Source organism: Argiope bruennichi, chromosome X2 (genome assembly GCF_947563725.1).
Source record: "Argiope bruennichi chromosome X2, qqArgBrue1.1, whole genome shotgun sequence".
Classification (NCBI taxonomy): domain Eukaryota; kingdom Metazoa; phylum Arthropoda; class Arachnida; order Araneae; family Araneidae; genus Argiope; species Argiope bruennichi.
In genome coordinates this window covers 53,124,058-53,138,563 of record NC_079163.1, presented here as the reverse complement: position 1 = coordinate 53,138,563, position 14,506 = coordinate 53,124,058, and the positions used below count along the sequence as shown (strand labels likewise).

At 30.1% G+C, this 14,506-nt stretch overlaps 1 long non-coding RNA gene across 1 annotated transcript in view; it reads right to left on the bottom strand.

Annotated features, from left to right (window-relative positions):
• Positions 1 to 3,659: 3,659 nt before the first annotated feature.
• Positions 3,660 to 14,506, bottom strand: part of LOC129961071 (uncharacterized) — a 57,441-nt gene continuing 46,594 nt past the window's right edge. Inside the window, exons 3-4 of the long non-coding RNA XR_008783754.1 lie at positions 6,588 to 6,666; positions 3,660 to 3,771 (exon numbers count right to left, since the gene is read on the bottom strand). This is a non-coding gene — a long non-coding RNA (uncharacterized LOC129961071). The remainder of the gene's footprint in view (positions 3,772 to 6,587; positions 6,667 to 14,506) is intronic.

Genomic DNA, 14,506 nt, shown 5'->3' with positions numbered 1-14,506 from the left:
AATTCGAGATCGAAATTTCTGACAATTTTAATACTTTCCTTTTACTCTTATTTCCTGTTATTACTTCTTTACACGTTTATAACTTTCATTCATATGTTTCCTAAATACATGTGCAGATTCTTACTGATATAAATGCTGAGGTATAATGCTTGGAATCTTCCCATTGTAATTAAGATAATCGTGTGAATCATATTATAAATGAGATTTATCAATCATATTATAAATGAGTACTGTATAATCGTATAGACAATGATTTTTTTATTCCGACTCAGGGATGTCTAAAATGAGAAGATTCATCAAAAACTCGAGATCGAAATTTCTGACCATTTTAATACTTTCCTTTTACTCTTATTTCCTGTTATTACTTCTTTACACGTTTATAACTTTCATTCATATGTTTCCTAAATACATGTGCAGATTCTTACTGATATAAATGCTGAGGTAAAATGCTTGGAATCTTCCCATTGTAATTAAGATAATCGTGTGAATCATATTATAAATGAGATTTATCAATCATATTATAAATGAGTACTGTATAATCGTATAGACAATGATTTTTTTTATTCCGACTCAGGGATGTCTAAAATGAGAAGATTCATCAAAAACTCGAGATCGAAATTTCTGACCATTTTAATACTTTCCTTTTACTCTTATTTCCTGTTATTACTTCTTTACACGTTTATAATTTTCATTTGCATATTTTATTTTTACACATTTTATTACTTTTTCGTACAATTCATGTACGAGAAACTAATAAAACGTGTGTAAGATAGTAAATGTGTTTCCTTATCTGAAAATCTTATATATCTTCCTTATCTTATATATAATAGTAATGGGTAATGTGTTTCTTTATCTTATATATCTTCCTCATATGTGTGCGTATTATTTTAATTGTTAGAAAGCTCTGAAATATCGAATAAGTAATTGCATTTCCTAAGGAATTTTTATTTATCAAAGAAGATTGTCGTTTCCGAAAAAAAAAATATTATAAGGCACACAATTTATTAATAAGTAAGGAATTTGATATCTAATTTTAGGATCGCCAAATTGAATGTCCCCAAAAGGCGCCACGAGAATCATTTTCAGAAACTCGGCAATAGAGAACATTTTATGTTATTCTGCAGTCTCATTTCAGTAGCCCAATTTTGAGAAAGGCTTGTTTCTACACAGATTCTTCCTTCTATAAAAATCTAATAAGGTAAGGCTCCCTTTTTCCATTAGCCTCCCTGAGATCCATACTCATGCCAATATTTCTTCATTAAGGACCTTCAAAGAACATCTGCAGGCGCTTTTCTCTGCAACCCTGTTTGGCGTTTCTGAAAAGAAATTAGGGATCAATCGGGAGACCCGGAAGCGAATCAAATGCATGAATCAATATCTCTTTCGTCGGAGGCGATTGGTCATTTGTACTTGCATTGATCCGGAAACTCTCTCGGTTCTTTTTCAAAAGAGATTAATTCGTTCGATGAGAAGGAAATCCATCAATTATCTAGGGGAGGACAGCTAATTGACATCTAAAAAATAAATGTACCCTTTCATTAGTAAAAATCCAAAGACCCGCTTCATCCATTACTCATTTGCCAAATTAAGATTAAGGGACACCTGTAGGGTATTCACAATTGCTAAGCAGGGGGTGTGCAGGGTGCTTAAGTTCATTACATGAACCTATCAGTGAAAAAGGAAATTTCTATTCTAAGCCCTAGTATGAAAAAAGATAAGGTAGTACCTAGCTACTGAAGTGAATTGAGATTAGTAGCAACAAATAGGAACAGTCTATGGAAAAAAAATTCATTGAGATGCATTATATGCAGGTGCAATAACTGGTGCATTATAATTTATGCATTAATTTAGCTTATAAGTTAGTTAGCTTTATATAATTAGATTCATGGCCCACTTTAAGGCTGTAAAATGATTATTTGGGGACTTATCTCATACATTTGATGAATGGTCAGATGACAAGACTGACATCTGAGTCGCTCTATTCTTGGAAGTTTCACGCCACTTCAATTTTATAATATGTATCAGACTAACAAAGTATATAGATAACTCTCCAAACAAAATAGATAACTTTCCAAGTTATCTATTTTCTTGATGATCCTCCTCGCTTCACTATCGCAAGAAATTGCAGAGAAGGAGCATTCACTTGAATTCAGTAATTTACAAAATTAAAAGCATAATGTTTCTGACATATTCCAAGCTATCTCTTTTCTTGATGACTCCTCCTCGCATGAACATTGCAAGAAACTGTAGAGAAGGGACCTTAACTTGAATTCAGTAATTTACAGAATTAAAAGCATAATGCTTCTGACATATTCCAAACTATATCTTTTCTTGATGATTCCTCCTCAACTGACTATTGGAAGGAATTGTAAAAAAGGAACAATAGCTTGAATTCAGTTATTTACAGAATTAGAAGCATAATGCTTCTGACATATATCAAGAAGTGAATCAATCAGATCGTATGCCCTTTGTATAGGTACGTTGCTGTTTAGAGAATTCATAAATGGATAAAAAAGTATCGAGTGTAAAAAATCGACTGTCTTCCTCGTTTCGGGAATCATGGAAATTAAATGAATGAATTCCTTATAATTCAATTTGTTCATCAAAAGTTTAAAATTACAAAATCTGTTGCTGAGTGTAATCATTAATATATTTTGTCCTTCACTTATGCTCAATGTGTCGAAAGCAAGTATTATGCATATGGTGGATTACAGGTGGATGTATTTAATGATAAATACAGAAAGTTGAATAACAGATTTCATTCGAGAGTAAATAATTCAGCTTATGCTTGCATATCCAAGGAAATAAAATACGTGGCTACGTCTAGAACACAGCCTACCTATGGTAATTTTATTCGAATATATTGATAAATAGATAATCAGCATTTTTAGACAGATATAGCATTCAAATTTTGATTATTTTTATTTTTTTTTTGAATTAGATTGAAAATTCGTATTTGAATTAGACTGAAAATTTTGAGTTTTGAATTAGTTAAGAAATATACGAGACAGCTTTTGTATTTCATGTTTAATGGCAACATAAACCGAACGATTTAAAGTTTCAAAAAGAAACACATTCAAATGATTTTTTAAAAAGGCTTTTAATTTTTTTTTCTTGTATGTTAAATTTTCTAACAGATACTGTATGGAATTTTCAAAAAGAGATATCAGTTTTCTTTCCGATATGTTTTAGAAACTTTGTGAGTTTCTGAGTTAATTTGCGAGTTTCAGACAAAGATCTGTCTCACCCTCCTATCGAGGTTTTTTTTTTCCGTTTTCTTTTTTCTTTTTTTTTTTTAACTATCAGTTTATAATAAATTGGGACCTAAAATACATGCAGATTTTGTAATTGATGTAGCCAAAATGTGGAGAAATCATGATTGAAGAAATACAGGTCATCTGTCAATCATTGGACTGACAGCTCTTCCTCGAGGCATAATTGAAGTAGAAACTTCGAAATGAATTGCTCGAGGGAAAGATGGTCGTTGGTTGGCCTAAAGGATTAAAACTCTTCACACCTCGTTAACTTTGGTGGCAGAAGATTAGTTTCGTTTCTTTTAATTTCTTTTTTTGGTACTAAATTTTAATGAGAATATTATATTATCCAATGCATATCCATCTGTGTCTTGGAACGTGTTCATGAAAACATTCATTATTTCACACGCACTGTCTTCAAAATCAAAAAATTCCTCACCACTTTCAGGTAATATTTTCCGCTAAGGATTTTTTTTGAAATTGCTTCTGCTTAAAAATCAATAAGATCATCAACGTCCTGAAATAAAAATAAAAAATAAATTAATGATGATATTTGTGTCTCTTGATTAATCAGCTGTAGAATAATCGAGAGACTGCTGCTTTTAAAAATGATTATGTTCTATTTAATATTGAGTTTGAGACAATAGATAGTACAGATGAAGAAAAAATTTTGAGAATATAAGATGTGGGTGAAAAAGAATGAGATTATGAGATTGTGATCCAATTCTAAAGATGAAAATTAAAATGTGATATGATTGAGAATATGATTTCTGCTGCTCTGATTCTTTTCCTTTTTTTAGTTATCTTGTTAGACTATAAAAAGCGTCCCAAAATTAACGCAGGATTTGAATTTGCCACCATTCGGGCAGTAAAGCTTTGGCAACCCTATTAAAAAACCATTTGGCAGCTGATAGTTTAGTTTTGGTAAAAACTGGATTTTCTATTGTAACCCTACAATGCAGGATTTTTTTTAAATTTCAAAAGACAAGTATTTTTGGCTAGGGGAGTTCACGTATAACAGGAAAATACTAAAAAAAAAAAACAGTATTCTAAATTATACTCTAAAACTTTTTTTTCTTTCTATTTTAAAAATTCGTCTTTCTATTCTAAAATCTTTTCGAAATTTGTATTAAAATTCTTAAAAAAAGCCTTCTATTTGAAAAAACCTTTTATTCATTATTAAAATAAAAAAATGAAGCAAATCTGATACAGTGTGGAATGAATGGCAGGAAGTTATCTTCATCTGTCATCGATTCACAATCGAAAAAGTTACAGAAAATTTATGAACAGATAAAATCAAAGCTTTTGGTCCCTGAATATTCCAGCACATTTTTAATTAAATATGACCGTGAATTTTTCTTTATGTTAAAGAAAATTTTTAATTGTAATTAACTACAACATTTCGTTAATTCGGGAAATTTAAATGTTTCCTTATATCTTGTTTTTCAACTGTTTAAGTGGTTAAGCCTGCTGTAAATGAAATACGTTCATGAACAACGTTTTATGAGTAAAACTAACTGTTCATGAAAAAATTATTATATTTATTTCGTATTATTTACTAACACTTTATAATTAATAAAATTCTAAAAGCAGATTTCACACCGATATAGAAGCGACGGAGTTATTGTTTTGATTTTTTTTCCTATGTAAAGAAATATATAAATTATTCAAAATCAAGTCATTTTAAATCATAGTACCTGGAAGACTGAGTTACGCTAGGCAGGCCTTTTTAAAAATCGTAAATAAAATCCTATCCTATAGAACGTTTAAAATTATAAGCGAAGTCTAATTGAATTACAGACGCGGGATCGAACATGAGAAAAATGCATTGGAGTCCGAAACCCTAAACACTATTCCCTCTCTAATGGATATTTGCGCCTCATGTATAGGCACATGTTAATATTTAGTTATAAAAAAATTTGTGTGTGTGTAAAATAGCATTTTTTCAGGAAAGACATTTATATAGATAAACCTAAAAAGTAAAACCTTGTCTAAATATAAAATTTGATCCAAATCGTTGCAACCGTTTCCGAGATACACGAAATAAATTTTTATATATACACAAGAATTGCTCGTTCAAAGATTAATGCATAAAGTCAACAGTGAAAATTTTGAAACAAAAAGCAATATACTCTTCTTTAAAAAATTGATTAAACCCAAGTTTATATGATTTTCCGAATTATTTGAAGAGAAATATATAACATCTTAATAATAACATTATTATCATTAATATTATTCTGCGAAATAACATGCTTTACCTTAAACTAAATATTAATACAACCCAAGCTTTCATGGTATACACGAAAGAGAGTTCATTATGATTTGATTCTTAGACCACCTTAATAATGAAGCTGGAATATTCTGTTCTAAAGTTCAAATTTCATCCCTTTGAAGATTGAAAAGTCTAATTTTCCTCCCGGCAAATAAAATGAATCCATTTGTGTACTTTCTATTATTTCAATACTATTTATAGAACTCATTTTATCAGAATATTGCGACTGCAGATTCTTTCCGCAAACGAAAACATATTTTCTTGGAATTAATTATCCTCATTAAACAGAAAAGTATTTCCATGTAAAATTGTTTTCTGGAATTTTAATATCTTTCTTACATAGAAAAGTACTTTTATTACTTATTTTCAGAAAATGAAATGTTCTTTCGAAACGGAATAATAAAGGATACAAGGGTTGGTTTCCTTTATGCTTTTGTATGTATTTGCAATTCTTCAATTATAACTGTTTTTTAGATTTATTATTTATCCACAAAATGAATAAAAAACAATAAACATTTTTTTAATATCAGCATCAGTAATATTTTTTCAAAATTTATCGGTTATTAGAATTTGCTCCAGATATGGGAAAAATTGTAATAGTCGATAGCTCCAGATTTGTAACAGTAAACAATATTTAAAATTATTTTCTCGTTACCATTCTATTATTAATAAGTTAATTATATTAATAGAGTTACCATTCTTATATACATAAGGCATTTGGTTACTATTAATAAAAGATATTATGTAGTTTATAGTTAACACTTCTTTGCATGATTTTTTTTGTGTGTGAAATAAATCAGGGCGATATAATTCATGCTCTAGATTAAAGGAAAAACGTTTTAAAAAATCCTGGTTTAAATATGTAATATAAAGTAATTAAAAAACAGTATGATGGAAATATCCATCATCATGCAAATTTACATGTTTAGCTCAGTACAAAATAAATTTAAAAAATAATATATCTTTGTATCATTTTTATTCCTGATGATAATAAAAAACAATTATTATTCTTATTTAGGCACACATTAATTCTACATTTACTACATGAGATTGTAGAATACCTTTTCCATTTAGGTATTTGCACCGGAGTGATTCACCTACTTTTGACCAATCTTCAAAGTCCCTCTCTTCTACATTTCTCTACAAAAATAACATAAAATAAACATTTAGTAAAAAACATTTTCGTCTATATTAGAAATGAAACAACTGCATAGTGATGCAAATTTTTGTCGCATAGTTTTAGGAAGATTATTTGGGGTATCCGATATAAATTACACAGAAAATAACAGAAACACGAAAAACAAACCTTTTTTCTTCTCATTATTACTTCTATTAGCAAAAAGATCTCAGATTAGTTATATTCAAGAAATCAGACGTTTCTTACAATCGCAACAAACAGCGGAATGACAAGTTCAAACTCTCTATAATGATTGCATTTGATTTTTTTTTTTTTTTTTTTTAGCAGCTACGTTCCTTATTACGCAATAGTCGTGAAAAAAGTTGCCAGCAACAACCAATTTACAGCACACCTGTTTTGAGTACAATTGTTTGTTCACTAAATATTATAATGGAAACTTCCATCATCATGCAAAGTAGGGTTAAATAAGGATAAATTTCTTTAACCAATCAACATAAAACTCAATCTGTATCATAATTGCAGTTAACTGAATGCTTTCTATCGCACATATTTTATGCCCAAATTTTATAAATTAAGCACTGAACACATTTTTCTTCATCAGATATGTGGGACGCAGCTGTAATATTTTAGCTTCAGGGTCGACATGTTCCTGGCTCGAACCCTGATTTCGCCGAAAAACTCGTAAGTAAGCGGGCCTGGTGTGCGCTAAAAATTCCGTGAATGAACGCTTCCCTTCTGCGTGAGACATGTCAGGGGAGAAGAAGGGGTGTCAACCCAACAACTATTTCCGTCATCTGACCGCTGCTCAAAATTTCGTGATCTACCGTAATATAAACCTAATATTGGCTAAAATCGAGATGTTTATATAATATGCTATAATATAATATATCGTTGGAGCTATTGTATGCATCTTCGCAATTAAAACCATGCTTCTTTTTCAGGATCTGAATGTTAGTTCAAAATCATCTTCTTCACTCTTTTTTCCTTTGTTTCCACTATTGTAATTTTTTTCTTTCTTAAACCTTTTTCAAATCCAGATTTTTATTTCTTCTTAATTATGTTGTTGTTTTATTCTTTTTCCGTTGCTTTTTATTATCAGAAGAGTGAGTTGGGATTTTTTTTTACTTTAATTTTTTTTTATTAGTTGAGCTTTTATTAGATTTTTAGAGGTCTGACCTTTGAAGGTGATGTTAATATTTAAAGAAGAAAGTCAAACTACATGAATCAAATACAAATCGAGATAAATCTCGCCAGTTGTAATATGTTACAACTTGCTCATCGTGCAGTTTCGGATATTTTTGCTGCTTTATAAAAAAAAAAAAAATATTGCGATTAGTAAAAAGATTAAAACAGCTTCTTAAAACTTCATGCATAGATAAATTAAGTAAGTAAAAACAATTTTAAAAAGATCGACTAATTTATCTTAAATCAAAATTAACGAAATATTTTCCCCCATTTATTAGTATAAAAAACGAAGCATGTATTCACAGTTTCTCGCTGCCTTATTTAGCTGGGCACTGACTGTGCTGATGTGGAGGAGTCCACCATGTGAATCATGTTAATAGAAAATGCTGATTAAAAATTTTGAAAACTATTACATAACATGCATGTTACAGCTTACCCTTGTTACAACTAGCCCCTGGTTCTTCTTGTCTTAGGTAAACTTGTTTTCTGGCACTGACTATGCTGATTTGGAAGAACCCGAAATGAGAATCACTTTAATAGTAAATTCAGATTAAAAATTTTAAAAAATGTTACGTAACATGCGTGTTACAACTAGCCCCTGGCTCCTGTAGTCTTAGGCAAACTTGTTTTCTGGCACTGACTATGCTGATGTGGAAGAGCCCACCATGAGAATCATTTTAATAGAAGATTCTGATTAAAATTTTTACAAACTATCACAAAACACACGTGTTACAACTTACCCTTGTTACAAATAGCCCTTCGATCCTTAAGTAAACTTGTTTCCTGGAAATAAAATATTCTGGCTAATTAGAAAAAATAGGCTCTTCCATAAGTTTTATACTTGTTTATTATTTCTAGATAGACCACCTGTTTGACATTTCGAAGGCTTTTAAGCTTAATGAGAAAAATATCTCCTCTTAATTAAACTGGTATTGACATTCGAAACTTCGATGGCTTTTAAGCTTATTGAGAAAAATATCCCTTCTTAATTAAATGGTATGTATAGAGAATATATTGCTGTAATTTGATTTGATCTGGTACATTAACGTCCTGTATCCTGTGGCCATTTTATGTCTAGAGAACTCTCCGAATGATTAAAAGAAAGGGAGGAAAAAGTGGATCGATCTCATGACCTTTCAGAAAAGCTTTATTGGAGGAGCAAAAGTGCTTTTAAGTTTCTAACAGAAGCTTAGCTTTAAAATTCAGTTTCGCATGGTTTATTAAATTCGAAAATTTATTTTATTTAGAATTACACACGCTTCCAAAGATAAGTTTATAAGAGTATTTATATATACGAGTTAAGAATATAGATTGTTAATTTGGTCTAGCCCAATTGAAGTTTTTTTTTTTGTCCAATTTAATCCAGAAATTCTTTGAAGTGAATTTAAAGAGACGTGCGCAATTAATTTATTTATGCTATAGCCTTAAATGTAAAAATATCTTCGTACCGCTGCAAAGAAAATTCTTGCTCCAGTTGCCACAAAATTTTCCTAGGACTATCAATAGAAGGAAAACATAGTTGGGTGAAAAAATTTATCGAAATAAATACAACACACATGAAACTAAACTATTCCTTGACATTTTTACCATGTGTGTGTGTGTGTGTGTGTGTGTGTGTGTGTGTGTGTGTGTAAAACATATTTTAGCAGTTGCTTGGCCGAGAACAAGACACTTTTGAATTTTTAACTTTGATTTATTCCATTCCGGAAGTCATAATTTATGTACAAGAAGCGATGATGAAACTAACAACCTTTTACATCGCAATACAAGAGCAGAATAGACAGAAAATTTTCGATCGGTGATTTTATAATAAGATTTTGATACGAATTTCTTTGACACATGTCAATTTAAGATAGGGAAATTTAGATATCGTTAAAAGAATGTGCCAAGCATTAAGGATTATTATCCCTTATCTCGGAGCCTGAGAAAATGGAGAAATAAGCATTTTTATAGAACGCGTGTTGAAAGTAATTAAATAAAAAGTGAAAATGGATCAGAAAATAACAGATGGGCTAAACTAAGATAAAAATTTGCATATGTTTGGATAAATATCTGAGAGATAAATTGCCGAATATCGTAGTCACCAAATCAAATAGTTGACGCATCGGCTTGCCTGGTCATCATTAATGAGAGATGGCTACTCATAACACTGATCGTGGACATTTTGGCGACTAGTTGAAAATTAATTGAACTAAAGGCTCTTGATACTTGGTCCAAGCTCACAAACCTATGACAGACCTATCCTCGCAATCGGTGGTAGAAATATATGAGATGACATTTACAGTCGACATAACTCTAAAGATTCGAGGGATTGGGAAGTGTAAACTGTCTCATGTAAGAGCTGCGTTTCCATTTTCTGAACCCCTATTCAAATCCCTATGAGTGAGTAGTTGGCTTAGTTGATCTCCAAGTCCTCTATCTTTCAGACATGCACAGTCAACTCTAGCAATACATAACCAGTGATGTAAGAGAATATTAGATACTCCTAGCAGCAATTTTATGGGGTACAATCAGAATAAAGAATTAGTGCATTTATACCATTTTTTAAAAATTAAATTTCATGAAGGGGCGTAAAAATAAGGCCATCGATACTTACTAAATAATAGATGATGATTGGAGCTCAAAGTTATATGCCTCTATTACCTTTATTAAGCCACTGTACATAACCTGTGAACTCATTTTGAAGTGTAGCCGAAGACAAATGTCTTTAGACAATTTTCTTATTAAAAAAAAAAAGGTATGCATTATAAATAATAAATTACATTATTGTGAATTCTTTCGAGTATTTGTTTCGGAATGGAATGCATTCTCCTATTTTACTGGGATTCGTATGGGAAGAATTGTCTCCTTTAACCAGTGCTTCGCATTACGAGTAATATTTAGGAACGAAATATGCTCGTTAAATGAGGCTCCTGTGTATTCACATATTATGCTTATTTTGGAGTAATTTTACTCAGAATTATTTTTTTTCTCACATTTTTGATTTGTTTCTATTTTGAAAAAAGAAAGAAAGAAACCCTCTAAAAAAATATTTTTTGCTGCTTTATTATGAAAATAGCTTATTATCTTTATATATATATATATATATATATAGAAACTGAAGTAAATAGCAGTAATGCTTTGTTTTTATGGCTCTGGAGACAACTAAAAACGTTTTGTCTTCCACCATTATTAAGTCACTGATTCTCATTCCTGCAGAAACTGTTGCCGCTTGTCGCGCCTTAAGTTACTTCTCCATACTATTAATATGCAGCGAGACAGAATATCTCCTCTTGCACATGGATGACCCGAAATATTCTGTCTAAAAAATCTTGTCTGTGGATTACTAAAGATAATCCTTTCTAAATACAGGATTTTTTTTTTAAAAAAAGATTCCGCTGTCTCTGGACGTCACTGCAAGTGACTGTAAGCTGTCTAGCGACATCAGCTTATCATAAGCCTTTTTTCTAACCATGTAATTACATCTCATCTAAAGGAAACAAACAACTTCCATCTAAAATAAGATCGATTTTTAACCAGTAACTCAGATGTTAAGAAATCTACCTTTGCCTTTCAGCTTGCCGAGAGGAATTTTTTAAACATAATATTAAACACAATTATCCAAAATAGGCATAAAGGCTTTTAAAAAGTATTGTCACTAAGCCGTACTACCTTTTATAAAAATTCTTCATGCTAACTTTATCAAATATTACAATAGAAGGGAAACATATTGTAAGACACAAAAACAATTTATCCTTAGCATCTGGTGTCCAATGTTCTATACATGTGTGTCTAAATCTTCACATTTGAACTTAAAAACAAACATGTGGCCCAGTATCCTTTAAAGAAGCAGGAACGGAATATCGTAACTGCTTTATTTTGAATTATTTTACAAAGAAGATTCGAACAAAATACACCAAAATGTTTTAATTGTTATGTTTATTTGGAATCAAATTATTGTTCACAATAAATTTTTGAGAAATTTAATCTTAAAAATAATAAATTAGTTAAGCTTAAATTAAAAGTCATAGACTCAGATGTATTAATTTCTATTATAAAATTCAGCAGAGATCAACCCGTCAATTACATTCATTAAATAAACACTCATCCACAATGGAATAAATCTAAACAAGAATCACCTGCATTTATCAAAGTCAATAACAGCAAAGCTTTAATATTGTTTGATTTGAAAACATTTCTGACATCATAAAAGATCTCACTTAAGACTTATTAATTATTAAGACTTATTAAGAGATCTTACTTAAGAAAGTTAAATATTTATACTTGAAATTTTCTAAAACAAGAATAAAAATTTCGGACTGTAATTTCCCATTTTTGTTTCAATCTAGAAAATCTTCAAATGATACAATATTTCATTTGGTATGAAATGTCATCCTTCCAGAAAAATACTTCTTCCTTTATTTGTATTTCAATGTATGTTTAGTGTTTGCTCTTCGTCATTACTTATTTACTCTTTAAGTTTTTTCCCGCTTTGCACGTTGAAAGAAAACTTGGAATAAATTTGAACTAGAGTAGGGAAAATATTTTCTATAAAAGCCAATTATTTCCAAATTCGCTACCGCTAATGTATTGCCCTTATCTCAAACTAAAAGTTTTCGTTCTCTAGCAAGCTTTTAAAAGTCAAATGAAAAGAATAAAATACCAAATAAGAATAGCGAACGAAAAGAAAAACAAAATAGAGGAGTTCTACAAGACGGTTTCAGCTACGGATGGGTTGCGTCAATAGAAGAGAGTAGGAAGAATGAATTCTCAGACTGTAAAAACAATTGCTTGACGTCCCGAATTAATTTACTGTATTGACAACAAAGTAATGGTTCGTCCTTTTAACAAGAGTCTTCGCTGTCAAAGAAGTCCTTGAATTTAAATGCAAAAAAATTTTATTGTCTTTAAAAACTTTCCTTGGATATTTTTAAAAGAAGATTAGTGCATTATTAAAGCTTTTCAATCACATTTTTGCATGTTTAGCTAACCGTCAAAGAATATAACACATTAAGAAGTATTATGAAATGTTCACTTTTAATTATAAAGCAAAATTTGTTTAGTATTTTTTAATTTAGCAATTCTGTTATTCTCAATAAAGCCCTTTTTGCTTTTAGATTCATTTACTTCTTTCTTTGTATGGGTCAAGTAAAAATAAATTTCTACTGATAATAACTTTGGAATTATTTGCTTCATTTTTAAATATTAATTACTAATATGGTAATTCATTTGAATATGCTAATTAATATTTCATCATAGGATATCCACTTTTAGTCCCTATCCTTCCATTGATGTGGTGCGGAATTTTGGAGAGAAAATGCATTAAATACAATTCTCGTCTTCTGACCACGGCTCAAAATAAAGAGGTTTGTCCCAAAGTAGCTCTTGTGTTGTTCAAACATGAAGTAAATGTAACAAAATTTAGCTAAAATCTCATCGTGGCTCAGTAGCTTATTTCTAAACTTATTTTTAATGCTCAGTTGTAACTATAAAACAAAATTTGGTTAGTATTTTTTAAATTTATTTATTCTATTATTTTCAATAAAACCCTTTTTGCTTTTCAATTCATTAACTTCTTTTTCTTTTGTATAGTTAAATAAAAATAAACTATTACTGATATTAATTTTGATATCATTTGCTTCATTTTTAAATGTTGGGAATTAATTTGAATATGTCAATTAATATTTCATAACAGGGTATCCACTCATGGTCCGCATCCTCCTCCTGGTGTGGTGTGGAATTTTGAAGAGGGAATGCATCTCAAATGCAATTCTCGTCTTCTGACCACAGTTCAAAATTACGAGGCCTGTTTCAAAAGAGCCCTCGTGTTGTTCAAAATACGAAGTAAATATAATTAAATTTTATTTAAACCTCGTGGCTCAGTAACTTATTTCTAAACCGTTGGAGATATGTATATCTATAATTAGTATAACAGGTGGAAAAAGGAAAAATACTTTGAATGACATTAAGAATTATATATTTAAGTTGTTTGAATCACAAACTTACTGCTGAAAATATTAGTAAGTTTAAATTCTTAGGCAATCCCTAGCTCCTATTAGTTCTATTTGGTTATATGTTCTTACTAAACTTTGAAGCATTTTAAATTTTTAAAAAATACCACTCTTTTTCAATCCAAATTGACCAAGTTATGAAGCTTTGAATAACACTGTTTAAGGCTATTTCAACAGCTGCCTCAAGCAAAGTCTTCCAGTCAATGTACTCCGTTTCGTTGAGGCAGCCATTCAGAGATCTAAAGTAATCAAATTCAGAGCTTCATATCTCAGTCGCACTCTGTATAATTTAGAGAAGCTTAAGTTGTTTATTGTTTGATCCAAAAGAGAATTTAAGCTTTTGTCCTAAATACAAATTCAAAATATGATACCGACATGTTATTATTAAAGGTTTGCCATTTAAACATTTTTTGTGATACAAAATAATACAAAAATAGACGATGACAATGATTCCCATTTATAATTTATAATTAAGTACAAAATCATATTTGAGCAGTAGTCGAAAGAAGAAAAAAAGAAATGTATTATGTTTTTTTCTCCCGGAGTAATTTAAATTTGTTACGATTTTAAACAATGAGTTTAACCCTTCAAAAGGCCATTTTTTTTTCTAATCATGGTATATTAAAATATTTTTAAGATTGGGGCTGACTCAAGAAAAGTGATTCAT